Source organism: Zonotrichia leucophrys, chromosome 5 (genome assembly GCF_028769735.1).
Source record: "Zonotrichia leucophrys gambelii isolate GWCS_2022_RI chromosome 5, RI_Zleu_2.0, whole genome shotgun sequence".
Lineage (NCBI taxonomy): Eukaryota > Metazoa > Chordata > Aves > Passeriformes > Passerellidae > Zonotrichia > Zonotrichia leucophrys.
In genome coordinates this window covers 52,351,972-52,378,860 of record NC_088175.1, presented here as the reverse complement: position 1 = coordinate 52,378,860, position 26,889 = coordinate 52,351,972, and the positions used below count along the sequence as shown (strand labels likewise).

General features: G+C 37.2%; 1 long non-coding RNA gene across 3 annotated transcripts in view; it reads left to right on the top strand.

Annotated features, from left to right (window-relative positions):
* Window positions 1-24,097, top strand: part of LOC135448511 (uncharacterized) — a 29,267-nt gene extending 5,170 nt beyond the window's left edge. The window contains exons 2-5 of one of the 3 annotated variants that reach the window (XR_010440478.1): window positions 1,617-1,775; window positions 2,267-2,446; window positions 12,576-12,650; window positions 12,990-13,974. This is a non-coding gene — a long non-coding RNA (uncharacterized LOC135448511). Of the gene's footprint in view, window positions 1-1,616; window positions 1,776-2,266; window positions 2,447-3,057; window positions 3,809-12,575; window positions 12,651-12,989; window positions 13,975-23,382 lie in introns of those variants that run through there. The other 2 variants (XR_010440480.1, XR_010440479.1) reach the window with 2 other exon arrangements.
* Window positions 24,098-26,889: the final 2,792 nt, after the last annotated feature.

Here is a 26,889-nt window from a genome sequence, read left to right as displayed (position 1 = left end):
TCATAGCTTCTGGTCTTGGTCTAATTTAGTCTACCTAATATCCGTACATTTTTTGTAAAAATAGTGTAGGTGTTCACAGAAACTTAAACTAAAATTTCCATCATAAATAAATAATATTTTCTGTAAGTGAAAGTTCTGCCTATTTCATCATGAGGACAATGGGGTGGCTACTGCTTGAATTGAAAGAGCACCTGAGAAAATGCAAAATAAATAACGTTCAATACATTTCCATGGTGCAAAATACATAACATTCTGCGCATTTCCATGATGCAAAATCTGAATTTTACGAGGCTAAGTGGATGAGATGTTAATGCCTCAAATTCAACAGATTTTTATTTGTCTTTTTTTTATTTGGGGCATTTTGCCCCATCAGCAAGGATCAAAAGAGCATTGATAAGGCAAATTGAGGAATTAAACCAGTAAAATTGACTCAGGTTTCAAAACCACTAGGAAAGCTTTTTCTTTATGTCATGTGTCTTGATTTCAGACTATTATGAATACTCTGAACTAGTAGATTTCATATATATATTTCTGAATATATAATAATATTCAGAATAAATGCCGTTTTAAAGTCTCTTAATGTGCTACATGGAAATGTACCAAAATGTCACCTGTAACTAATTAAATATTCCCAAAAGACAGGGATACAAAATTTCATTTCTTTATATTTATAGGCATTTTCATTTTGAGAGCTGTTTGTCTTTATCCTTAAACTGATATGTGTGTATGCAATATACCATGTGTGTATGCAATATACCATGTGTGTATGCAATATACCATGTGTGTATGCAATATACCATGTGTGTATGCAATATACCATGTGTGTATGCAATATACCATGTGTGTATGCAATATACCATGTGTGTATGCAATATACCATGTGTGTATGCAATATACCATGTGTGTATGCAATATACCATGTGTGTATGCAATACCATGTGTGTATGCAATATACCATGTGTGTATGCAATATACCATGTGTGTATGCAATATACCATGTGTGTATCAATATACATGTGTTATGCAATATACCATGTGTGTATGCAATATACCATGTGTGTATGCAATATACCATGTGTGTATGCAATATACCATGTGTGTATGCAATATACCCTGTGTGTATGCAATATACCATGTGTGTATGCAATATACCATGTGTGTATGCAATATACCATGTGTGTATGCAATATACCATGTGTGTATGCAATATACCATGTGTGTATGCAATATACCATGTGTGTATGCAATATACCATGTGTGTATGCAATATGATTGTTTATATCTATATTATATAGTGCATATATTATATCTATATATTATATCTTTTCTGTGTATTATATTATATATATTTTTAATATATTTATATACATACATGAAATATATATATAATATTTGAGTATCTTGTTTTTTCATCGTAGCATATAAAAAGGTCATTATTTAACCCCGACTTTGGAAACTTTGTGGAACACAAAGTCCTGTCCAGGCAGGAGTTCCTGTGACATTGGAGCATCCACAGCCACCTCTCCCACTGCTCCCTGGTGCTCACACTGTTGTGATTCTGCTGATATGGCTGATGTTTTTCTTCATTATCCCTCTGCCTTTGTCCTTTCCTCCAGGCTTAGCCTGAGTTTGTCCTGACCTACCTAGAGGAGCTAAATGAAAGAGAGGAGGTGACCCAGACAGAAAACCACATTCACCATGGGGCCTGGGCTGCAGCTCATCAGGAGATAGACAGCAGCTCAGCAGAAGAGGTCACAGTATTGAGCCAGAGGCAGGTCAGACACAGTCCTTTCAAAAACACGTTTTGGAAAGAGAAATATCAGTGTGGAAGCTTATTTTCTAAAAAAAAAAAAAAATAAAATAACCTATTTTATTTCTCATTTTTTCGTAAATTTCTTAATTTTGTTATTTGATTTCTTAAAAGGGTTTTTATATATTAGGTAAATAATAGCTATATGTAGGATTATAGAAAAATAAAAAATTAAATATATTTGTGTCTCAGAACAGTTCATGCTTATAGCCCAAATTCTGGAAATTTCTTTTTTTCTATATGGAAAAACTCAAGTAAGGAAGAGAAACAAAAAAACCCCAAAAACCCAAAGCCCCAGACCACTAAATCTCTAGATCTGTGCTCCTTGATGCATCTTGACATAGCTATTTGTATTTCTGACATTTCCTGCTAATCAACAGCCTTGCTTGAAAAAGTAGACACACATTATTTTAATTAGCAATATATAAATTGCACGGTTGTACTTTCATCTCTTAGGTTCTGCAAAAAAAAAAACCACAACAAAATAAAAAATGTCAGCAACCCCAATCAGAAACAACTTTCAGGACCTTTGGACGCCCATTTAATGCCTGCAGATCCCCTGGGGCAGACTGCACAGCTGACAGTGGCACTGGTGAGGAAACCAGAAGAGAAACATCCTAAGGCCCCAGCTCAAAGGTAAGGCACTGACAGAACTGATATTTATTGTTCAATGACATTAGATGTTTTCCTTCAGTTTCATGTAAGATTGATTTCCTGGATATTATTGAAATATCTCAGAAAGCCTCTGGCTGATAAGCAAAAAGGGATTTTGACCAAAAATTAATGAAAAGGGGTGACATTTATGTGCTTCTTTTTTTTTTTTTTCCTTGATTATTTTGAAGATTGATGTGGATGATGTTTGGTAGCAATTGCAAGTTTACTTTTAAATTTTTTATCTGCAAACCTCACATGGTGCGAATTGCAACAAGAAACAGGACTTGTGTCAACATTGTGACATATTTTGTGGCACAAGACTTAAATTTAAATGGTAAAGGTTTTGTTAGAAACCTGAAAGTCATGCTGAGCCAAAACACTAAGTGACAGTCACTTCCCATGTGGGACTGGATTTTAATTTCAGTAAAAGATAAAGAGTAGTGTTCTTAATTGCTTCCACTGACAGCAGGCAGGAGACTTTGTCTTTCTTTAGGGAACTGAAGCTGTGTTTTACAAATGGCATTTGGCTAGTTATCTTTGAGGCTTTGGGTATTTTTGGAGCAAAACATGTTAAAAATGGAGCTCCCATTCAGATCACAGGACATCACTTGCTATGAGGAATAAAGTTGAACTTCTAAAGTTGTGGCTACTACTGGCAGTAAGTTTGTGACAGTAACTTGCAGATGATTCAAGCAATGAGAGGGTTTGGTCCATCTAAGCTTCTGTAACTCTTCCCTTGGAAGAATTCCCCGTGGAGAACCCACAGATTGGCTCTTCTGGCCTTCCTTCAAGGACTACAATTTCGGATATTTCCTTTATAATGCCATTTTAATTTATTTTTTGTATCAGAAGTGTTTTTCAAAGTCCTCCTTTAAGGACTTCAATTCCAGGTATTTCTTTATACTTTGTACAAATATTAAGTATTTTTGTGCCTGGAATGTTTTTCAAAACGTGCCTGAAAGCTGTGCCATGGCTGAGGTGTTTGAAAGTGTTGGCTGCCAGCAGCTTTTGGTATCTGCATAGGTAGAGGTAGCTCACCTGTATTTTGGGTAGTTTTATTTTTATTTGATGAATCCAATAACTCTGAGGCTTTGTTAAAAATAAATTATGAAACTACTAGGGAATAATCTTGTATGTTTAAAATGTAAACTCTCTTTGTTGGCTATATTGACTCTTTCAAGAGATGCCATCTGCAAAGCAATGGGAATATTTAACCACCATCATTTGCTCCTCTGTGCTTTGAGTATGGATTTTTGTGCTTTAAATAGGCCATGTGATGTCAGGGTCACCAAAAGCTATTTAACTTCATTTAAGTACACTGGAATAAAGGAATTTTCAACTTAATGTCTGTTCTTTTAGCCTCAGATAACAGGATATAAATATTAAGCAAAAAAATGTCTTGCAGAACAAACATATTTGTTTTACTAAGCGCTCTGCAGTCAAGGTCTTCCAAAAGCAGACTTCTGCAGCCTGGAGCATTTTCTTGAACTTGAATTAGATGTAGAAAAATGCATTTTAATACCAAAATAACGTTACTTTTGCTGTCAGAAATATTTGGCATTAAATACCAATTATAACTAATTCAAAACTTTTGCAGTTCCCACTGTTAGGGAGGTACTAAGTGCTTTAAATTCTCTTTACTGCAATTTTCCACTAGACTGTGATAAGTACTGATGTGTTCTGTTAAACAGCTGCCACATCCCCCTCTGTAGTCTGTAGAATCCTTTCAGAGACTGAAAAGTGATGTAAGATTGGGAGATGGGGGGGTTTTTTTATCTCCTGTGACTTGAAAAGCTGTTCAATTTCCAAACAGCAAAAAATTCTGCCTTCCTTTACAAAGTGAAAAACTGAGTACAAATGAGGTATGAGCTGTGTGTTAGGGGGAAATATATCTGTGTTCTTGAACTGTTCCAGTTGGTCCAGCTGCATGAGTTGATAAATTGAGGGTTATGATCGCTGTTCCTCCAAAGTTCATCTGGTTTTTGTGAAGTTATTTTGGTTAACGGCCCTATTCAACAGGTTTGTCGATTTTTGTGAAACACGGCTTTGCTGAGAGGGAGGGAAGGAGACTCAGCTGCCCAGACACGGGTGTGCAGAGGCATTTTGAGGTGTTAAATGGGGTATCACCAGGCATCCAGCTGCTTTGGGGTGCTAGGAGTCTCTGCCAGCACTGGGATGGATTTGTGGAGCTATGCAGATCCAGTCTCAAATACCACTTTTATGGTAATAACATTAACATTTTATGGTAATAACAATAACAAGCTAGTGTTTCCCTTTAAGCTACTGAGTCCTGCCCGAAGGGTTTTGCTTTCCAGCTTTGTTTCACAGGAATATGCATTTCAGACACCTCATTTTTAGTGTTTGGTTTGGTTTCTGAGGAACAGCTGCCCTTTCACAGCGAGCCACAACAGCCAGAGAAAAACCTTACTCTATTAGATGGCTCAGGGAGAACACCATGACAGGGTTAAGTTTCAAAGAATATCATTAATTAGACTGCAAGGCTGTCTGTTTGCATAATTTTCATACTTTCAGACTGGTTTCCTTATTTATCTTTGCTGGTTGAAAGCTGCAGGCAGTCCCTTTCTCTTACCTGCACATTGTTCTGAAAGTTGCACATTTCCCTCTAATATATGTTAAGATAACAATGAAATGAAGTTGTTGTTTTCGGCAGTTTTTTGGGGGTTTTTTTGTGTGTCTCATGTTAGTGGTCTGAGGAAGTTCTTGGTGTCTTGGCAGTCATCTTATTGAGTGTTTTTCCAGTGTTGATTACTTAAAGCATCTCACACTTTTGACACTTGGCTTGATACATGATGCCTGTAAGATGGAAAAACATGAGCCTCATCTCTGATTTACCAGGCTGGACCTCTGAGTTTCCATATGAAAAGTGGAAAACTGTTGCTTTGTTTTTTTAAGTTCTAAGCCTTCTGATGTTTACATTCTTGTGATGAACCTTCTCACACACTTTCTGTAAATAACTTATTGTTTTGTGTTCTTTTATGGAGGAGGAGAAATTTGATGGACTGTTGGTTTGTCCAGTGTCATTGGAGAGGTGGCACTTTCACCCTCCAATCCTCTGTCACTTTTGGAAATCTATAAATGTTGGAGTCAGAATTAAGCTTTCCCTCTTTTTTACCTTAGAGAGTGCAGTGTCCGCATCGTTTTATTTTGTGTCCTAAAGCAGCAGAAAACTTTTCCATTCCAGCAAATGGAGGAAAAAGGAACAAGTCCCAAACAGACCAAATCCCAACACAAGGTAGTTGTAGACATGGAAGGTCCAAGCTGCTGGGAAGACTTGACTTTTAGGATGAGGTTGAGTAGAGAATTGAGCTCTGTGACTGTGATTTGTGTACTTCCCTCAGTGCACAAGAACCAATGAATTAATTAACTAATGACTGCTGACTTCCTTGCCATCCTAATTCTCATTCTCACTGTTTGTGTGTGGGAGATGGCTAATCCATTGCCTCCTTTCACTCAAAAATTGTTTGGAATGGACAGTTTTATTAAAAACTTTGCTGTGTCAAGATAGTAACGATTTAAGCGTTGTGGAAATGTAACCTTTATAACTTCTAGCAGCATTTTAAGTTATTTCTCTTGTTGTGATTTTACATGTTGGGCCCAATTAGGAAAATAAGGAAGTACTCTTGAATCAGCTGCAACAGATTTGTACAGTACATTCAATGTGAGAATTGTCCCTTTAGAAGGTGCTGGCCACCTCTCTAAAATTCATCACCTGTTCTGATGCAGTTTTGGTTTCGGGCCTTATTGGATCACTTTGTTTCTCTAAATAAGCTTGGTTTCACAAGTTTCTGGGTACTTGGTCTCTAACCCAGGCCTGCATTTAGGTGTGCTCCAGGGTAGGTACAAGCACTCTTGGATCTGAAGCAGAATGTTGGTGACCTTGTCACATTTACTACTGAGGCAGGTCCATCTGGGACACTTGGTTTCATTTTAGTTTTTCTGAATCGCTTGGACAAATCCAGTTGTTACATTTTGTGTAAGACTCGCTCTAGTGTAGGGAAAATGACTAAGGAATAGCCCCGAGGAAATGGGAACCTTCTCCCACTTCCATTGTTACAGCTAAGCAAATGCTTGACCTTGATTCTTGATACTCTGTTCACTCATTTTAAACTCCATGTGGGCAAAAGAGATGAAAAAGTCATGATCTATGTCTGCACTGTAAATTGGTTACTCCATGAAGACAGATCAGAATGTATTAGAAGCACTAATTATTACTGGAGTATTAAAAAAACCTGTTTATACACAACCCACAAAAAAAGAGAATGTACTTTAGACTCTATTTTTTGCATTTTAGAAGTCTGCTTTCATTTGATATACTATAAAAGTGGAAAGTCCTCTATGAGAAAAGCACCTTTCCCTTGAGTTGCCATGATTTTTCATGATGCATCTGCCATGTGAGTGTTGTAAAGGTTAAAACTTCAAATTGGTGCCAAATTAGCTTTCATTATCTGCTTTAGTCGCGTCTTGACAAAACTCTTCCAGGAGCTGTATCCTGTACAAACCCAGCACAGGGCGATGCCATCCATCCACCTGAGAAGGAAGGTGTACCAAAGAGCAGACTCCCATTTGCAGGCAGCGCTTGCAGATATTTTCTGGCACTAATTCGAGGCGCTTACCTTGACTGGGGGGCCGTGGGGGAGCCGGGAGCAGCCGAGCAAGCACGGTGACCCAGCTTGTCACCCAGTGACCTGTGAGAAGGAAATAATGAACTGTGAGTAGCTGTCACCCTAAGTGCTTCTGACAGTTTGGCTCTGGGCACATCTGCGGTAGTTGCATGGAAAGGCCTTTGTTGTTTTCCCACTAGTGACTCTGCAGACCGCTGTGGGCTCTGCTGGCTGCCCTGCTCCTGCACCTCCCCTCCTCTTTCTGTAGCAGCAGCAGCTGCCACTGATAGAGATGACATTTCTTTTAATGATTTGCTTGGCATTTGTAGCACTAAAGAAATGAAATTGAAGAAATTAAATCGAAATTAAATTGAAATACAGCAGTCGGTTATTGTAAATGAAAATACTCTCTAAATACACTTGAGACCTGTTAGCACTATTCATATAATCATTGTCTCACCTGCATAACTTGCAACAGTGTTCAGTATCTCTATCCCAATGGTTTGCTTAACTATTTTGAGTGAAACATTGAGTTTTATGGTAATAACACTTTAAATAATCCAGTAAACAACGAAACTAGGCAGCTTTTTTGGCTAAATGATATATTTATGGCTAAATGATATTTCTATGTTATTTATTTATTATATATATATTGAATATATAAATGAATAAATTTATTTTTTATATTTATGGAAAAATGATATATTACAAAATAAACCCAACCTTGCTCATTTATTTATTAACCACTATTGCAGATTGACCAAAAGCTGCCTGTCCTTCCTGGTACATCTTGGGTAACTTGGCTCACATTATGAGCATTTCAGCTAGAAAACTGTTAAATAAATGCTCTTGTAATAGGTTCTTTGCTGATTTGTGAGTGATGATTAAGAAAAACATGAAACCCTAACTTTTATAAAATGAATGACTGAGGAATTGCTTAAAAAGTGTGAAGCTGCTTCAAAAAAGTGTAAGTTTTTGGCATGGTTGCTATACATCATGGCTTTTAAGTTGTGATATGCTTGGAGTAGGTTGGCACAAATTACTTTGCAGGAGTTGAATATTCAAGACTGCGCTCTAGACTGAAAGAGCATTGTGCTGGGACTGAAATCTTTTTAGTACTAATTGTTTGGGGGAGGTTTAGGTTGTCTTTTTGTATTTCTACATTATTTTCTTGCTCTCTTAAGCCGATTCATGCCCCGAGTTCAAGCTGTCCTCGATACTGTTCACATGCAAGGAAAAAGAAACTTATATTTTACCTCTGAGGATGCACAGATTTCTGACCTGGGTCCTTTGAGGGTTGTAGAAGTGTGTGCAGGCTGCTCTGGAATACAGCTCTTCCCAGTTCTGAGGTGATGGAGCCATTGGATCCACACAACCACGGCTCCTGTTGCTCCACTTTTGCTTCTCTCCAGTGCAATCCTCTGCCCTTTCCTGTTTAAAAGTGCAGCTGTGAGAATTCAATTGGTGTTGCCATTTCTATACTGATAAATAACCTGAAATTGGACACTTTCAGCAATATGAGTGCCTTCATTATTGAGAGAGATCACAGTTTGAATAATGTTTAGCAAAACCAGAAAACCTCACTGCCTTGCAGCAAGTGTTGGCACCCCTCTTTATTGCTGAAAACAAACCACAAAGGGCTGGATTTTGGGTTTGTGGGCTTTGATAACAAAAGAGGGCACAGTTCTGGCTTCCAGTGGAGCTGAGAGCAGAACTCCTGCTGTCCACAGCAGCAGCAGGATTTCTGTGTGGAGCACAGGAGGTGTGCAAACACAGCCCAGGGAATGAGCTGCAGGTGCCTCCCAGCTTCTGGCATTGCTCTGGGCTGTGGGAGACAATTCCTCAGCCCCACAGCTCTGCACCAAGCTGTTGAGCTCTACCAACACTTGTGAGAGGAAGGTGAATATTTGGACAAAACCCGAAAGGATACAACATGATTTCTGGTGGGGGCAAATGGTTCTCATTTGCACTGAAATCTCACCTGGCACCAAAAGCTTTTTTTTCCATCAGATCTCCCTGAAATCTCTTATTTCTCTTAAGAGGGGTTAATGCCACAAGTGCTGGTTGAAGACATGGAGTTGCAGAGGAGCATCCATCAGATCTTAAACTTGTTTGTTTGCAGAGAAATTGCCCTGCTGTCATATCTATATACATGTGTCTGTATGCATTTAAAACAGTTAAAGGCATTAGTTTTTTTTGTACTAAACTACTATTCAAAAAATAATAATGGTTTTTTTAATACATATTAAAGTTAGAGATGGTGGGCCTCAACTTTTACACATTTTGCAAGTTTTATTTGGAAACCTATCCCTTCTTTTTCAGAGAATTTTAGTACTCACTTGAGTTGCGGTCTAATGGACTTACTGAAATTTTAAAAAGTCCCTTATAATAGAATTTCTTCATATGAATTAAGATTGTTATACAGGTAATGGTCTTGAAGGGAAAATGCAACTTTTGTTTCCTGGTTGGACACTCACTTATATAAACTTTATTGTTATCGTTGTCTTAATAGAACAATCACAGTCAAGCAGCCGTTAAAAACTATCAGCTGTTGGAAAAGTGGAAATCAGTCTTAAATTCCCAAGAAAGTGCAACAACTGGCACTTTGATCTGTCAGTTTTGAAGGATAAAAAGATGAAAATTGTAAATGAAAGATGGTTTTTCACAACAATTGGGCACATTTCTAAATTATTAACAAATTAAATTTTTGGGATGCACAGTATACAAAATAATAGTAAATAAATTTGAGAGTAGTGCACAAATGCTCTCCTGAGAATTTTTTTACAAGTTTGTTTGTTTATAAGCTGGTTTTTGGATTTGTGTAGTTTGAGGTGTTTTCTGTGTGTTTGGGCTTGTATTTTTTTTTCAAAATAACATTTTGTTTCTGGGTAAAGTGATACAAGAGAGAAAGAAGTGTGTTTATTCTTATGTATTGAAGTAGTCATATCTCATGATCCAGATATAATTTGATGAAGGCAAAAGATGAGAATTTGTCCTAAATTGCAGGGAACAAGAGTTATTAACTAGAACAAATAGTTATATCACTCCCTTTTCTTGCTAAAAGTATGCGTATCAGGAAGTGACAGTGAAACTGAGGAACTGGGCTGAATTTCTTTTGAGATAAAGCTTTAAAATGCAACAGATGGGGTGGGGCTGGCTTTGGATTTTTGGTGGGTGTTTCCTGCTTTGATGGCATGTAAAAAAAGGTTAGAAAATGTGTCAGTGCCTGAAATGGAGAGAATCTGGTAGGTTTATAATGCAGTATGTGACAAAAGAACTTTATAAGGAGGCTTTGTGCCAGCAATCCTCATGCCAGTGCAAAGTCTTGGGATATTAAAGTTGAGAAATGCTGTTTGACTCACTTGTCTCGTTATATTGAGCAGAACCCCCACAAACACCCTGACAAGGATAAAACTGACAAATGCACAGCCAACCTTCCCGCTCCCAAAGACAACAAAATTACTTCTGTGCTGGTGGAGCACAGCTCGAGGCTTCTGCAACAATAACAGAGATTAATTTGTAATTGCGTAATTTGTAATTGCCCCCTGCTCCTGCAGCCCATCTGTAGGTGATGGGAAGGGTGGGAATGGCAAGAAAAAGGGAGGGAACCCAAAGGCAGGCTGGGATAGATGGTGGGAAAGGGTGGGAACGGCAAGGAAAAGGGAAGGAAGCCAAAGACAGACTGGGAATTCCCTCCTTGCCATGTGTGCTCTGTGCTGCCCCAGTTGTGTTCTGAAAATGACAGGAATGAGAGAGGAGAAAGGTGTAACAGCCATTTAAAAATCATCTCAAAAGCCCAGTACTGTTTTCTACAGCATCTTCTGCAGTACCTAATTCCCTTTCAAAGGACTGAAGGAATGAGACTTTTATCACTTTCCCTTGGGGGTGGCTTTTCTGCAGTTTAATAGTTGTCTTCTCTGTTAGGAATATTTTTTCTGACATTCAGCCAAAAAACATTGTCTGCTCAATTTACTCCCATCACTCCCCTTGTGCTACATAGGTTTGCACCTTTCCAACGGTTTTGATAGGAATTATTCCCACTCAATGCAGTGGTGGAGCTCAGTTTAGTTGTATTGTGGTTCCTCTGCAAAGCTGTTTAATGAGGAATGCCTCTGTCTAAATTACTTGAATCACCTGGGCTCACCTCATTTCCAGGGGAATCTTGTGTTTCATCCCAAGGGTGTTTGCCAGGAAAAGGTTTCTTTTCTGAAATACCAGAAGTGTATTAATACTATAAAATAATTAATGCTCTTAATTAATGGTACCCCTGAAATGATTGGTACCCCTGAAATGATTGGTACCCCTGAAATGATTGGTACCCCTAAAATGATTGGTACCCCTAAAATGAGTGTATAATACTCTAACCCCTTATTTTTGCATTCCAACTCTCATGCCTTTTCTTTTACGCTAGAAGTTTGTTTCAGAGGCAGTTCTGGTATTTAAGAGCTTTAACAGAATTTGCCTTTTTTTTTTTTTTTTTTCAGTTAAGCCTATCTATGTTTCCAACCACACTTGGAACATGTAGGATCCAAAATTCAGTAATCTGAAATGGTTTCAGGGCTCTTATGAGAAGCTTTAATGAGTTTTCCACAGGACAATATGGGACCTTAAACGTTTGTAAGATATTCAATGTGAATGGTCAATGATTAGGACTGGTAAATAATTGCACAACCTCTTAATAAAAACAGTGCAGGTCTTTTTAATAGGTCTGGGCCAATATTTTATTGTTGCAGTGCTGTTGAAGAACACCTTGAGATTAAATTTTTTTTTGTGAACGTAAACTTTGGCCTTAGCACATCTCATTTTTCTGACCATGACTTCCTATGAGAGAACTGTACCCACAAGAAGAGCACTCCTAGGAAAAATGCGTTTATTACAACTCAAGGTTTACAACTTAAGGTTTCTGTCAGACTAATAGTACTTTTTTTGTTTCCCTCTACACTCAAGAAAAAAACTATAGTGATTAAAGCTTAATTTCTGCTTTAATTTCAATGCTCGTATGTCTATTGCAGTATTGCACATAACAGTTTTCCACACAAAATCACTCAAATCAAGTTTATGGGTAGATTTAATTTATAATAACTTTAAACTATTTTAATGACTTTATTATTACTAACTTTAAACTTTTTTGAAAATTTACTTTCTGATCTTTAAGAATTGGCCACAGCTACATGGAATGAAGCTAAGAATAAACATGTGAATTTTTCTCTTCTATGAAATAATATCAAATTTTCCCCAACTTTAGGAATTGTACCTTTTTTTTGTTGTTGACCAATATCATTACAGCTATTTATAAATGTATTAAAGTTAAACTGTGCTTTCAGATGCATTTCTATTTGATTGCTAGAGTATGGAATTTTATTTAAATTTTTTTCTTCATTCAGCTTAGTATTCAAGGTAATGCTAGTTGTTTGCTTTCAGATAAAGCTTAGTTTACTGCTCACTGAATTATCTATTTTATCATTTTCATTTTTATCATTTTTCATTAGCTTTGAAAATGGTTCATTTATTTGGCTACCAGCAGAAACACTTGGCAGTAGTAACCGACTGCCAACATGAACATGGTAAGTTAAACATTTTTAAAATGGGACAACTAAGACTCCATTTCATTCTGTTTCCAAAAAAAAAGGATAGAAATTGCTTTTTTACTCAGTTATATACTTTAAGTTTTATTAATGAAAGTCACATCAATTGAAATAAGATAGAGGCTATATTGTCTAATTATACTAATATGAACTGATAATGAAACTGAAAATACAAATATTTTTGCCAGACCTCCATAAATATTGAAGGACATATGTAAAAGTAAATGTTAGCTAAACAAGAAAGCCACCAGAACTTCAGCTTTCTTTTTCAACTCCATGTCAGTCATTTTCCAAACCCTTTTTTTTTTTTTTTTGCAGTGGAGCTTTTATTCCTTTTTCATTTGACTTTGCCAGTAGGGACCTCTGCTCAGTGTTTCATCCAGAGAAGGCACCTTTGACAGTGTGGCTGCTCTTGCCCTACGAGCACTGTGCCTCTGTGGCACCACTGAATTACAGCCTAAGTTTTTATCTTGTCCTTCAACCCCTGACCCGCTGGCCTGCAGGCAGGAAAATTACCAGCACAGCTATGCTGGGGCAGGCAGCAGAGCGCACACAAAGATAAAACAGTCTGGAAACAGCAAAATCTAACCAGTTCTTTCTGTTTTTCTCTGCTAAAAAAAAAAATTAAAAAAAAAAACAAATAAAGGCAAAACCCCCTCTTTCTTTCCTCTCCAAGCTGGAGTGTGACTTTAGGCAGCTTTGGCTTGCTCACTGACCCATGAACAAGCACCATCATCCTATTAGTACCCTGAATGTGAGATAACTGTGCCATGGCAGTGTCTTGAACCACAGGGTGTACATATGTTTTGAGGCAGATGAGGATAATGTGTTTGTATTTTTGAGGGGGTGGTGTCTCTTCATGGTGATAATTATGATTATTCCAGTCTGTTGAAAAGAATTGAAAAAAAACCATTTTGTTTAATGCATAATGAATCCTCATCAGAAACAATTCAAAGGAACATATATGTGTTATACATATATGTATATGTTATTTATATATATGTGTTAATTATTATATGAACGTGTTGAGATTTTAGCTAACTAAAGACTAGAAAAGTACAAGGCCGTGGGTAATTCCAAGTCCTACACCTTCAAGATAGCGTGTCCTTAAGCCTAGCTGTAGTATGATAACAAATAGTGACAGAGACATGAGAAAAGAGAGATGTAACCTCTGAGGAATGAAGAAGAGCTAGTGTTATAATGTAGCCAGTGGACAGTGTAAATTACAGAATATTCATGAACTTATTACTTGCTGTGTAAAAGTCTGATACTCTCTTCAATAAACAAGACTTACTAATAACTCATATTGAGCCCTGAGTTTTCCCTACACCCAACAAATAACTCATCCCCAACAAACAATTTCTACAACATGAACGTATATATATGTGTGGTAGAACATATATATTTCAATTTGCTTTCTACTGCTGAAATGAAACATTACAGGGATTTATTAGCATAAGAAATTTAACTGCCCACTGTGAATTGGTTCAAAACCTGCAATCCTTCAGTAACTGCAGCATTTTATGTCAAGTTATTCCACAGGTTAATGAGGCACTTGTTCCCTTCTTTGTTCTGTAGCCTGTAGCAGCTTGCTCCATCTGATCAGCTGCCACTTCTCCAATTGAAGCACCCATTGAACAGCCAGGCAGTCCCCTCTCAGTCCCTTCTCCTTGCCACCCAGTGCCATCACGCCCTCTGCTTTCTCATTCCACCCTCCTCAGTTTGATAAGAAAGCACTGTGCTCACCTCTTGTGTCTCTTTATGCTTTGCTTCAGTTTTCCTCTACATTCTTTTTCATATGGCCAGAACCAGAACTGCTTCTGTTGATGGATTTAACAGTGGCATAGGGGTGTTTGCATTTTTGTTCAATGTTTTGTTTTCCAAAAATATCCAAACTATGCTCAGCTGTGCAGGTGAGACTTCCTGGGACTTTTTATTGTAATATCTGGTTCTTCAGCAAGCAACTGGAGTTAAATAACTACAAAAGCTGTAGAAAACATAGGAATGTGTTCAAAAGAAGCACAAGAACAAAGAACTTATTTTGAGTGGTTGTTTTTCCCCGTTTAGGTATAGAGATTTGTTCTAATAAGGATAAAGTTTGGTAAACATGGCAGAAGTGTTTCTGCACCATCTAGATGAACTAAAACTGATGGCTGTGATGAGCAGAGGAAGCCAGGAGAGGGGCAGCAGCAGACATTGCAGAAACCACTCCTTTCTCTTTTATGCCTCTCAAAGGGACTGCTGCAACGCTGGCTTTTGGAAACACTTCATTCAAATTGAGCAGTTGCTGATTTACAGGAGCATCAGGGCAATTTCCTGGGAACAGAATCCTCCAGCACATCTAAAGTGCCGGATAAATAATCAAATATGCCAGTTGAAGAAGCCACATTAAGCTATCAAAGTATCTAGGTGAAACTTATCACTGGGATCTTTAAATCACTTGGAAGAAATTTTGTTAATACAAATGAAAATCCATCACATAAAACAAAGGAGCTGAAGGTTGGAATTCATGTTCAGCCTTAGTCCCCAATTCTCATTGTGGGGTTTTATTTTCCCTAATATTTATTTTTCATAGATTGTGGATGTCATTTGACATCAATTTGTGAACATTGAAGGAGTTTAGTGTTATCCTCGTAAAATTAAGCCCCTAGGCCTTGGTCTTTGTGCTCTAAACTTGTCTGGTGGTGCAGAGTGGTTGTGGAGGTGCTGAATTTGGTTCTTGGGGGATCCCAGCATTGCTGGAACACTTGACTTGCATCAGGGCTGCTTTTGCCCTTTCCCTTTGTTCTGTGGGCGCTTGGCTGAGCTGTAAGGGCTGGGCACAGCTCCTGATGGAAACTGAAAAGTGGCTCTGAGGTGGAGAAGGATGGAGCCCTTTGCATTTTCTGTTCTCTTTGTCTCCCATTCAGCAGCAAGTGTCACTAAACTCACTTCCAATAGCTTTACATTAGGGGAAGTGTAATATGTCTTATTACATGTCTTATTATGTCTTATTCTTCTTCCAGATTCTTTGGAAAGATTAAATTCCGAAGGCTTTTCCTGCCTGGTTTTAGTATCGAGCATACTTTTTTTGGACTTTGCAATGCATTTGTGATAGAATGAGTGTTTTCTTAGACTGTTGATTTCATAATCTGCCAGAATTTTTACTCATTCTCTACTTTATGGAATGGGAGGCTGGGATGAAGAAGAAGCAGGGAAGGAAATGCATCAATTTCACCAGGTCCTGGTTTCCAATATAGAGATAAATTTTCACAAGAAAAGTCATCATTACCAGCTAGATTGTGTAAATTCAAGGCTGAGATCCATCAGTTATTTAATTAAGGCATTTAACAAATAATTGATTAAGCATTTCTAATTATTAGATGCAAAAGAACACCTTAATCAGAAAACAAGAAATGCTTCTCTTCACATATATTCATATATATGTTAAAGATCAGAACAATGTGAATATCTGAGGAAGAAAAGCAATATATTTAGTGCTCTTGGTATTTTTGTACTGAGAGACGTAAATTTGCAATAAATAGAAAATTTTATTATAGTTCCAAATTCCTCCTAATTTCTTACACTGACTTCAGAGAAGACAGCCCTCTCATATTTTGCTTAAATGTCCTTTTTAGAGGACTTCATAGATGTGTTTTAAGAGAAGATCAAATATGTTTAAAAAACTAAATTAACATTTGAATAAATGTAATACTTGTATGTGTCCTTAAAATGAAACAGGTCCTTAGAATTATCTTTACTGAGGATAATGGAAAAAGCATCTAACATTTAAGTGGGCATTTTTATCTGCTTTTTATTTAAAGAACTTCTGTATTTTCCTCTGTAGTGTTTTCTTCAGAGAGATAATTTCCTGCAATGCCACAATACCTTGCACAGGTTCTGCCCAGTTTGGATGAAAAAATCTATGTATCCTATAATCTTATTTAAAATGTTGATGGAAATTATTTGCTCAGCTGTTATGACCTTTATCCTTATGAAATGTATAGTGTCTAAATGATTAATCTGAAGGCACAACCATTCTGCATATTTTCTACTGTACATTGTACCAATAGGAATGCCCAAAGAGATTTGGGCATTCCTCTGCCAATCAGAATTTTTCATGTAAGTAGATAACATTTTAAATAGATAATGTAAGTAGATAATACTTTTTCATCCATTTGGTCTTTTATTCCTAGGGGAAAAGAAAATAGAAAAGTTTAGTTCTTTGCTGCATTTTCCTTAAGAACTCAGTAACACCTTATTCCTGTCAAGCTTATTTGGAAATCATGTGTAGCAAACATTTACAGATATTATTTTTGTGTCTAACAGAAAAATGGAATACATTAGAAGGGAAGTTATTTAGGAAATACTCCATGTTCTTTTAGTTGCAGCGTGGTCAGGATTTAATGGCAACCTTATAAAATAATAGTATAAATAGGTTAGATTCTCCTAGAATCCTTTTTCTGACTCATTTATAAGGCAGAGGAGCCCCAGGTTACTGCTTGTGTTGTATGTCCAATGTGGCTTTTCATTATGGAATGCCACAAGTCCTGGATCACCCCTCTGCACCTTAAATACTTGTGGTTTTGGTGATTAGGCAAGTTTTCACACATTGATGTTGGGTGTTTGGTGGATTTAACTTTGTTCAGAGCAGAATGCCTGCTGGAGGCCCGAGATTGTCCTGGCTTTTGAGTGGTGAGAGCAATCTTAAAACCTGCCTGCAGAACCAAATAGTTTTTGATATGTCAGAGAAACAAGCTTTTCTGTTAAAAACCACGTGACAAATATGATCAGCAGCCCTGCAGGAGAAACAGCATCCCAATATTTTGCTTATTCCTAATGGGCTCATTGGTATGTCAAACGAGTATGGAAGTGTCACCATGATATTTTATGAAAAATCCCTTCACCAGGGTTTTTTCTCCTGAGAAGCTTCAGCTTCTCCATGTTTTGCTGCTTTGGAATGTGATTTGGAGAATTGTTTACCCGACATGTGAACAGTTTTAATTTAATGTCCAATCACAGCCAGCTGTGTAGGAATCTCTGAGTCTTTCATGGGTTTTTATTATTGCTCTTGTCCAGCCTTCTGATGTCTCCTTTCTCTTTCTTTAGTGTAGTTTTAGTACATAATTTTCTTTTAATATAATATATTATCATAAAACAATCAGCCTTCTGAGAACTTGGAGTCAATTCTCAACTCTCGCCTCGTCCTGGGGACCCTTACTACAACATGGAAGCAGGGAACAGCATTTTACACTTTTAATCCATAATGCACCATTCACACTGCGTCATAATTTTGTTTTGCTTAAGCTCATAAGAGCCCAGGTAAAGATGAGGAATAAGATAAGAGGAAGCTACTTCTGAACACAGTTAACAGACTCCAAGGGCGGAATCTCTAAATTAGTTTCTCCCCCCTAAGCGCGCACACAAAGCCCTCGGCGTTAGTCCCATTAAGGCTGGGTAATAAGTTATCGGGGAGCCCTGATGGAAGTTAAACGTGCCTAAATCCCGTGCCTGGGCGGGCGGGAGGTGTTTTCCACATGAAACAGCAACCAGCCGGGCGCACATCCGCGGAGCAGCGCGGGTCAGGGCGGCGGGAGGAGCGGGCTGTGCCGCCGCCAAGCCAAGCGCGCACGCCATGCTCAGTGGCATTTCCAAAATCAGCTCAGCTGGGGGCCTCTGCTTATTGCATCAGTGAGAAAAAACACTCAGGAGAAAAAAAAAAAAAAAAAAAACAGGTTAAAAAAAATTGAAAAAAAAAAAAAGAAGGAAATAGATGATTTTGTCGAAGTAGCGGATCGCCGTCTCCCCCCCCTCTCCCATCCTCCCTCCTTCAAAATCGCGCTAATAGCTCTAATAGATCCGGGGTTTATGCATATTTCAGTCGCAGCAGTATTTCTAATGCATATGTGAAAGGGTCCTTAATTTATGTCTACCAACTGTGTGGTGCCCTTCTTTTGGGTAATGTCATCATCCTAATGGTGTTTCTATTATACTCAAAGGTAGCAAATGAGGCTTATTGCGGGAAGGTAATTGATTTTCACTGAGTGAAAATGTAAATAGCCATAAGAAATCCTGTGAAAGACAAGCAGTTCGGAATTGCCAGCAAATTCATATACATTACTTATTGGTGTTAGTACCTGTAAAATGTGTCTTATTATGAGAAACCCACAATGACTGTATTTCACATTATTTTATTTCAAATTGAAGTAAAAATTGGAGAATTTAGATGATTTTTGCCTTTACCAGTTTGACTGTGCATTTTATGAAAATTGCCATTCTGTTCACTAAGGTTGCTTCATTTTGTCAGGTTTCTCTCAAGTGGAAGGGAATAAAATCCCTGATAGAGACGTGTAAAGAGAAATGGTTCTGTGGGATTTCAGCACTGAGAGGCAGTCATTTCATGCACCTCTTTGTGGGCTGTCGGGGTGAGCCTGCCTTTGCATCTTGAAGGGTTATTTGGGATGGTGCGGTTTACTCAGACCTCAGGATTCCAGAAGAATGCATAAGTTAAAGTGAAAACATGCCCTTGGTGTTCTGGCTGCATCACAGCCACCGTTTTAGGGAATTGTTTTAGGTCAGCAGAAATAGCCACCTGTGGTTACAGTCTTCCTGTGTGTTTTGCAGAGTGTGTAGGCTTTTTTCTTTTTTTTTTTTTTCCCCACTCAGAATATTGTCTTCCCATTATTTTTGCTATCCACAGTGTGCTCCTGATTGCCAAAGTGATACCTGCTATGAAGGGCAAAGCTGATTAGATGCACATTTATTTCCTTTCAATATTGCGCTGGGAGTTTAAAGTTCTATGTGTTTTATGATCAAGGACTGGTGGCAATAGGTTATTTTTCTCCCATGAATAAACTGATTTTCAAATCTTCCAGTGAGTAAATGACCAGGAAATGCTGCACATTTTAGTCCCTGCTGGCTCTATCCATTATCTCCCAAGTCAGAGTTTTGTCCCAGCATAATTGTTTGAATGTTTTTGCCATGTAATTATTATTTTCATAGCAGAAACACAGTTTAAAATTTTTTTGTTTAGAGTTAGAACGTTTTTGGCTTTCTAACTAACAAGTATTTGTCCTTCTGCAGTTTGCTTGGAGGAAAATATAAAGCTCAATAGAGATTTCACTTAAAGCATTGACTTGAGAATGCTGAATTTTAATATGGAATGACAATACTGGTGTTAAAGGTTAATGTGGAATGTATTCTATTCAAAAGGTCTTAGAAAGTTACAGATTAAATTGTTCTTAGTTCTTTTAATTAGCCTCTACATTTAGCTTTTTTTTTTTCCCTGTACATATTATGTGTTCTGGCTGTTACAAACACAGGTCAAGTTTAGGAATGTGTGTTAGCGCAAAACAGATCAGAAAGCTCTCTAATTTTACAGTAACAGAAAGCAAAAATTGTTTGGGTCTTTTTAATGTCAAGTTCCTATCTCCAGTCTTATGCAACCCACTGCTTGACTCTTACTAGCACCTACAGGTTTTAAAGATAAATCCATTATTCTTTCCAAAAACTAATTAAAAAAAAAAAATCAACTTTTGGAAAACCTGTAGAATTAACAGTATTGCAGAATTATCTATATGGAATTATTAGTATTGCAGTCTTAACTCTCTACAGATGCAAACTGTGGTTTAACATCTTAGATGTACAGAGTACCTCCATCACTGCCTCCTTCAACTTGCTATCAATCTGTGAAGCCTGAAAGCACAATAAAAAAATAATAATCCAGGTGTGTTGCTTAAATCTTCATATGTGATGTTACCAAGGCATAGCTGTGATGTTTTTGAGAAGTATTTTTGTAATGAGTCCAATTTTTTGTCTCCAAGATTAGTCTGCAGATTGTCTGATATAGCCATTTATTGTGCAATTGATAGCCTCCTAATTTTAGGTCTTTAGATAAAAAGGAAGTAAGGTTTTTTGCAAGAATGAGTAAACAGACACAGGGAAGTAAATCTGAATATCCTGTTCTGTCCCCATAATTTTGGCATCTTGGCCTCTTCAGGCAGGTCTGTGTTAATAAATCTAGGGAGGGATCAAATACAGGATAAAAGGCAAAGCTCAGTGCAGAAACATTCCACTCTGTTCAGCAGAGAAAAACAACTCAGATAAGCAAACAATTAGCAAAATGCTGTATCTGTCCAGTCACCACATAAATATCTGGCTGTGTTATATAGCCATATGTTTCACTACTGTAATGATTACAATCTAACAATAATGTTCAACATCTTCTGGTGGTTTTTGGTTTTTTTTTTATTAAAACTGAAAGAATAGCTGGTACTGTGTAATTCTGTGGGGGAGATTTGAATCTGCAAACTTGATTGCTGGTTAATAGAGATTATTTGAAACTTGAATCCAAATGCTTTTAAAAAAAAATCATGCCATTTTGTTGTTTGACACTAATTTTCTACCCAGCATGTATTAGCAATGACTGAAATTAGCTCCCAGTGAATTGTAGTTAAGCTATTTTATGCCATCTGCAAGGAGTTTCTGATGGCAGCTCTATCTGTTGTGTTTGCTGGTTTGGTTGGTTTGGGGTTTTTTTGCTTTGGTTTTTTGGTGGCTTTTTGGGTGGTTTTTTTTTTTTTTTTTTGTTGTTTTTGTTGTTTTTTTGGTGTGTTTTTCTAGTTTTGTTTTGGTGTTTTTTAATGTAATTCCCTGCAAGTTTAGAGCTCACAGAGGGTGAAATACAACGTTGTTAGAGGAGTTCCACCATGGCAGGTCCTCACCCTGACCCCAAGATACAGATCTGAGCTCTAACGTGACATTAATTCCCAGTCAACTCCTAGTGGTTGTGTTCTCTAGTCAACTCCTTGTGACTCCTGGTGGTTGTGTTCTCTGTGATATCTTCTCTTAGCCTTCAGAAATCCTGCATTTCTGTAAAATCTGTGTGTGCTAAGTCACCACGTTGTAGATGGCACCTTGTGCACACACATTTGGAACCATGATGTGTGCTATGATCTAAGAATTCTCCAAGGGATATGGAAAATGTCCATAGCTCCTGGAAAACAGCAAAGATTCTTCGAGCTTTGGGCATGCTGGGGTTTATCTCAGAAACCTGAGAGACTGCGGTATAAAATGACAAAACTTCTGTGTTTTCAGATCAGGACCTTTACCAGGCACACAGATTTGCAGTGGTAACATAAAGGCAGTGTTTGACCTTCTCCACCCCTTATAAAGGAAATAAATTATGGTGGCTGGTTAGTATTCATAAGAAGTCGCCAAAGAGAGGATTTGCCTTGGAATAAATATGATTGAATTAGAAATGCACAGTACTGATACCCTGACCTCAAGTAAATGGGTTCCTTATTTCTAAAAATGTACCTAGATACACTTCCCTTTCCGTCTGTTAATTGTGGTCGTGTATTAAGTAAATATGTAACTCAATTCCAAAAGTAATTGAAAGGTTTTATTTAGGAAGATGAAAGGAGTCTGGCATTCTGACTTTTGAATAAACTAATCAGACTACTCTGAAAACTGATACATATTTGCATTTTAAAATATGAAATAGAAAATGTGTCTGCTTCATAAAGTAGATCTATTATAGAGTAGATCTATCATTTTTAGGGCTTTAATTAATGATGATTGTGGATTGTTTTAGACTTCTGTGAGGAGTTAATGTTAAGCTTTGGCAATGCTGTTTCTTTAATATTGCTCTGCAGTTAATGTTTCTTAGCTCTGAAACAACTGCTAAAGTAGTTGAAGTGAGTAAATAAGTAATAAAAAGCACATCAAAGTAGTTATGATGAGACAGCCAGATGGCAGAGAATTGCAGTTCTTGCTGTAATTTCATCAAAATTACTATTGTCATGGCATGTTAGTTTTCATAAGAATTTGTACAGTCACTGATCTCATAGAGACAAATTAATTTCAGGTTCTCTCATGTGTAGTCGCATAACAGCTATACTTGAGCAGGCACAAAGGAAAATTAAATAATCATAGTCACATAAACTTGAAAAGCAGCACAATTTAAGTTTACTACTCCATAACGTCTTGGGATCAGTGATCATTTTTCTTATGGTAGACTCAATTTGATCTACAGCAGTTCTGCCATTATGTGGTTTCTGCTGCATTTAATCTTCATTATGAAAAGATATAGTATCATCTAATAGGGTGGAATTAGTAGTAATGCACAAGCATTGTAATAATTCCTCTGAGTTATATCATTTCATGGAGTTTCATACTTCTACCTCTCTCATAAAGCTACTGGGATGAAAATAATTGAACCACTTAAGTTTCATAAATATGTTATCATTACGTGTTCTCTTCTTTGGTGAAGGATACCCTGTGTCTCATAAATGCTTGCAGAGGAGAAAAGATTGAGCACTGCACACAGTGAGCATGTAATCTGATTTTGATTTGAATCCCAGGTAGGATAATGGCAGTTTGTTTGCCCAGAGGAGGAAGCCCCATGGCAGACCACCAGAGGATTCCTCTACTGAAGATGGTTTTCTTAGGCAAACACTTTTTTCCTACTGTTTGGGGCTTTTTTTTTTTCATTGGTTTTTTTTTGTGTTTTGATTTTTTGTGTTTTTCTTTTTTCTGTGTGAGTCCATGCAAATGCTGGGTAGATCTGCTGTGTAGGCACATAACACTGAATGCAGTTTTAAAGGCTCATGTAGTCTGGCCAAAGCAGATATCTGTTGTGACTTTAGCCAATTTAAAGCACTCTAACTAAATACTACTTTTGACACTTGCTTTTCACTTTTCTTATTTTTTTTTTTCTGTGTTGGCGCAGGAACTCCTCAACAAAAAGAGCTGAAAAACCTTATGGAGAAATCATCAGGCTGATATTGGTGGATCTTTATGGTGCTGGAAGCTCATCAGTTTTCTTACTAATGCCTACAAAAAAAAAAACAGATGTGGAGGAAAATGAAATCTCAGCTACATTTTACTTTGGTAAAATTTTTTTGGTAAAAAATCAGTGTAAGGAGGGAAGTTTAATGCTGTTCAGGTTTTTTCTCCATCCCTGTGTAGCTCCCCAATCTATCTATACAAACTAGGTTCAGACATTTGTCCTGGTTGTTTTCAGTGATGTCAAAATATTTCAGCCACTGAATATGTTAGGTTCTAGTGGTTGTTTAGTGAATATGTCATCAAAAAAATGTGGCAATGTATAATGGAAGCATTACAGAAAATCAGATTATTTCTACATAAACAGTTGGTTATTGGCATATCTGGCACGGGAAGTAGTTACTGATATAATTTAAACAGCAATTGCAGGATGTTTCATTTCAGCCCATGTCTGACTTCACTGGTAGAACTGCCCAAGTTAAAAAAAACCCTGCTAGACCACCAGGGCTGGTCACTGAATAGATTTTCCTACTGCTACAGAAGGAAATATATCAAAGAAAGCAGCTTTGTCGTGTGCCTTGTGCAGTTTTTATTCTGCTACTTCACTTGAATTTGGTTTCCAGCCTGTAGATCATCTGCAACTTACATGCACAGAGAGAAAAAAGTTATTTGCCACCAGGCAATTCTTCTTGAATAAAAACTCCAACTATATATTGATTTTGGTGAGCTGATGGTGTGTTTACTTGAGCTGGTAATCAATAAATAGGAAGATGATATTATACTGTCAAATGAAGCTGTGTTCAGCCACAATTTAATCTCATGTATTTATGCAAAAAACACCCACAACCAAAAATTACTCTGACAGGAATAATCATGATTTGATAAGATTGTTTTAATTCCAAACAGCAACAATAAGTACATAAAACCTAGCAATACAATCGAAACAAATCCCTCCTAGAGAAATCTATAGAAGAGTTGAAATCTAGCTTTGAAATACCTGGAGAGAGGGGAGATCGAAAGAGAAACAGGAAAAATTAAGCAAGTAATAACATGAGCAGCTGGGGAGGAAAAGAGAAACAAAATAACAGTTGATGAGAGGCAGAAAAGAAAAAAAAAAAAGATTTTGTTCAAAACCTGTTATTACCAAGAAACAATTTTCAGTGTGGCTAAAAATCATGTTTAACAACAATCCAAGGCTTAATTCATTAAACACCCAAAAGCCTTGAGTTTCCCTTCTTGGAGGTTAGTGAATACAGTTTTAATCCTGTGTATATCCTGAATATGGCATTTTTTTCCTGTTGTGTAAGATTTAAGTAACTTTTATTTCAAGCAAATGCTTATATTTATCTGCTGGTTGGTGGGTAAATTACTGGTAATAATGGAAAATAATCAACAATGAACAAATCATCTTAGGATATGGAACAGATTGTCCCCAGCATGCTCCTGGATGCTGATTCAGTCAATATAATTTCTAATAGAATAATTTAGGTATATTGTTGAAGAATTAATAATTGAGGGCAGGAAATGTTAGCTAAAAGAATTGAGCTCATGATTGTTGAGTTTGTGAGGGTTTCCAGGACAAGGTGAGAGATGAGGAATCTGACTCCGTGTTCTTAGAAGGTTGATTTATTATTTTATGATATTATATTAAAGAATGCTATGCTAAAACTATACTAAAGAAAGAGAAAGGATACAGACAGAAGGCTTGGCAAGAATGATAATGCAGAACTTGTGACTGACTCCTCAGAGTCTGATACAGCTGATAATAATTATTCATTAAATAAAAACAATTCACATGAAACCAATCAAACAATAACCAGTTGGTAAACAATCTCCAAACCACATTCCAAAGCAACAAAAACAAGAGAAGCAATTAAATAATTATTGTTTTCATTCTTTTCTAAAGCTTCTCAGCTTCCCAAGAGAAGAAATGTTAACACAAGAATTTTTCAAAAAATATAACAGTAAAACACGACTGCCTTTTTTTCCTAGAGCATATCTGATCTGCTGCAGGACAGCCAAAGCAAATTCTTCCCTTGTGGAGAATTCACCTCCGGCTTTGAAAACCTCTCAAGGCAGCCTCCCGATGGTTCTTCTCACTTGATCTCTAACAAACAAAGGAAAACCACACAGCAAATCCAACCCAAAATTTTCTACCCTTTTCTCTCTCGAAGAGTAATGGTGAGGTCTAAATGGGGGTGGGATATACTGAATATATACTTGTAATTTTTTTTATATATATATATATAATATATATAAAAATATATATAAAATATAAAAATATATACAAAAATATATATAAAATATATATAAAATATATATGAAAAATATCTAAATATATAAATAATATATATTATATTATTATATATTATTATATATAATATATATTTATAATATATATTATATAAAATATATGTAATGTATATAATTATATATATAAAATATATGCTTGTATTTACTACATATACTAGTAATATATATACTTGTATAACTGAAACAGCTTTATGCTCTACATTCATTATCTTACATACACTGGGTTTTTCTTTCAGAGGCTTTTCTGAACAACTAAGTGCACCTGAGTCATTATGACTGGCAGGAAATTTCTTCTAGAAAACATCTGGTTTCTATAGTGAGAACTCTTACAAAATGCCTGTTTAAAAAAATAAAAATAAAATAGCAACAGAAAGAAACAAACCCAAAAATGCCTGACCAAAAGCAGTGCCAAGGTAAATATAATTTCCAGCAGAAGAGCTGGAGGTGCAGAACGGCTGCTAAGCCAGCACGCTTTGGTTTCCTCCCACAGAAGCTCTGTTATTCTGTGAGTGCTGCGCTGCTCCAGGGTTGGTGGCTGTGTTTATGGACAGGGCTTTGCAGCTGGAGCTTGCTGCCCCCCAGCTCTCCCTTCTGGGAGCAGCAGGGCTCTGTCAGTGACAATCAGAGGTCCTGCGGGGCAGCCAGACAGGGAATTTGTGTCCATGGAAGGAGCAGCCAGCCCTGCCAATGGACAGAGCCTGGGGCAGCACAGCAAATCCTGCCACTGCTGGGAAGGGATGGGTTAAAATACTCTTTTTTGGGCCAGAAAGGTGTAAAGGCACTTACCTGATGCACAACTGACCCTTCTGTGGGATTTTTTCTATACAAAAAAAAAGTATTTTTCTTTAATTTACCCGGCTGAGGGCTAAAAAGCAATTTTTGTTTTAGCAGAGGACCTCAGTGAGGAAAAGAGTAAAGTTCAGTAGCTATTTTACATCAAAATTTTGTCAAGATGTGTATAGTACCAGCACCTAACCCTGATTATTAATTACTGGGGAAGCAGTTCCCAGTGTGGCAGGGCTTTGAGCCAGAGATCACAGCAACGGCCAGTGAGATGTGGAGGGACAATCCTCAATGTGCATCACCCTTTATTGGCCTTGTGGCCAGTTACAGAGTGCCTGCCTGCTGTTCCTGGGGG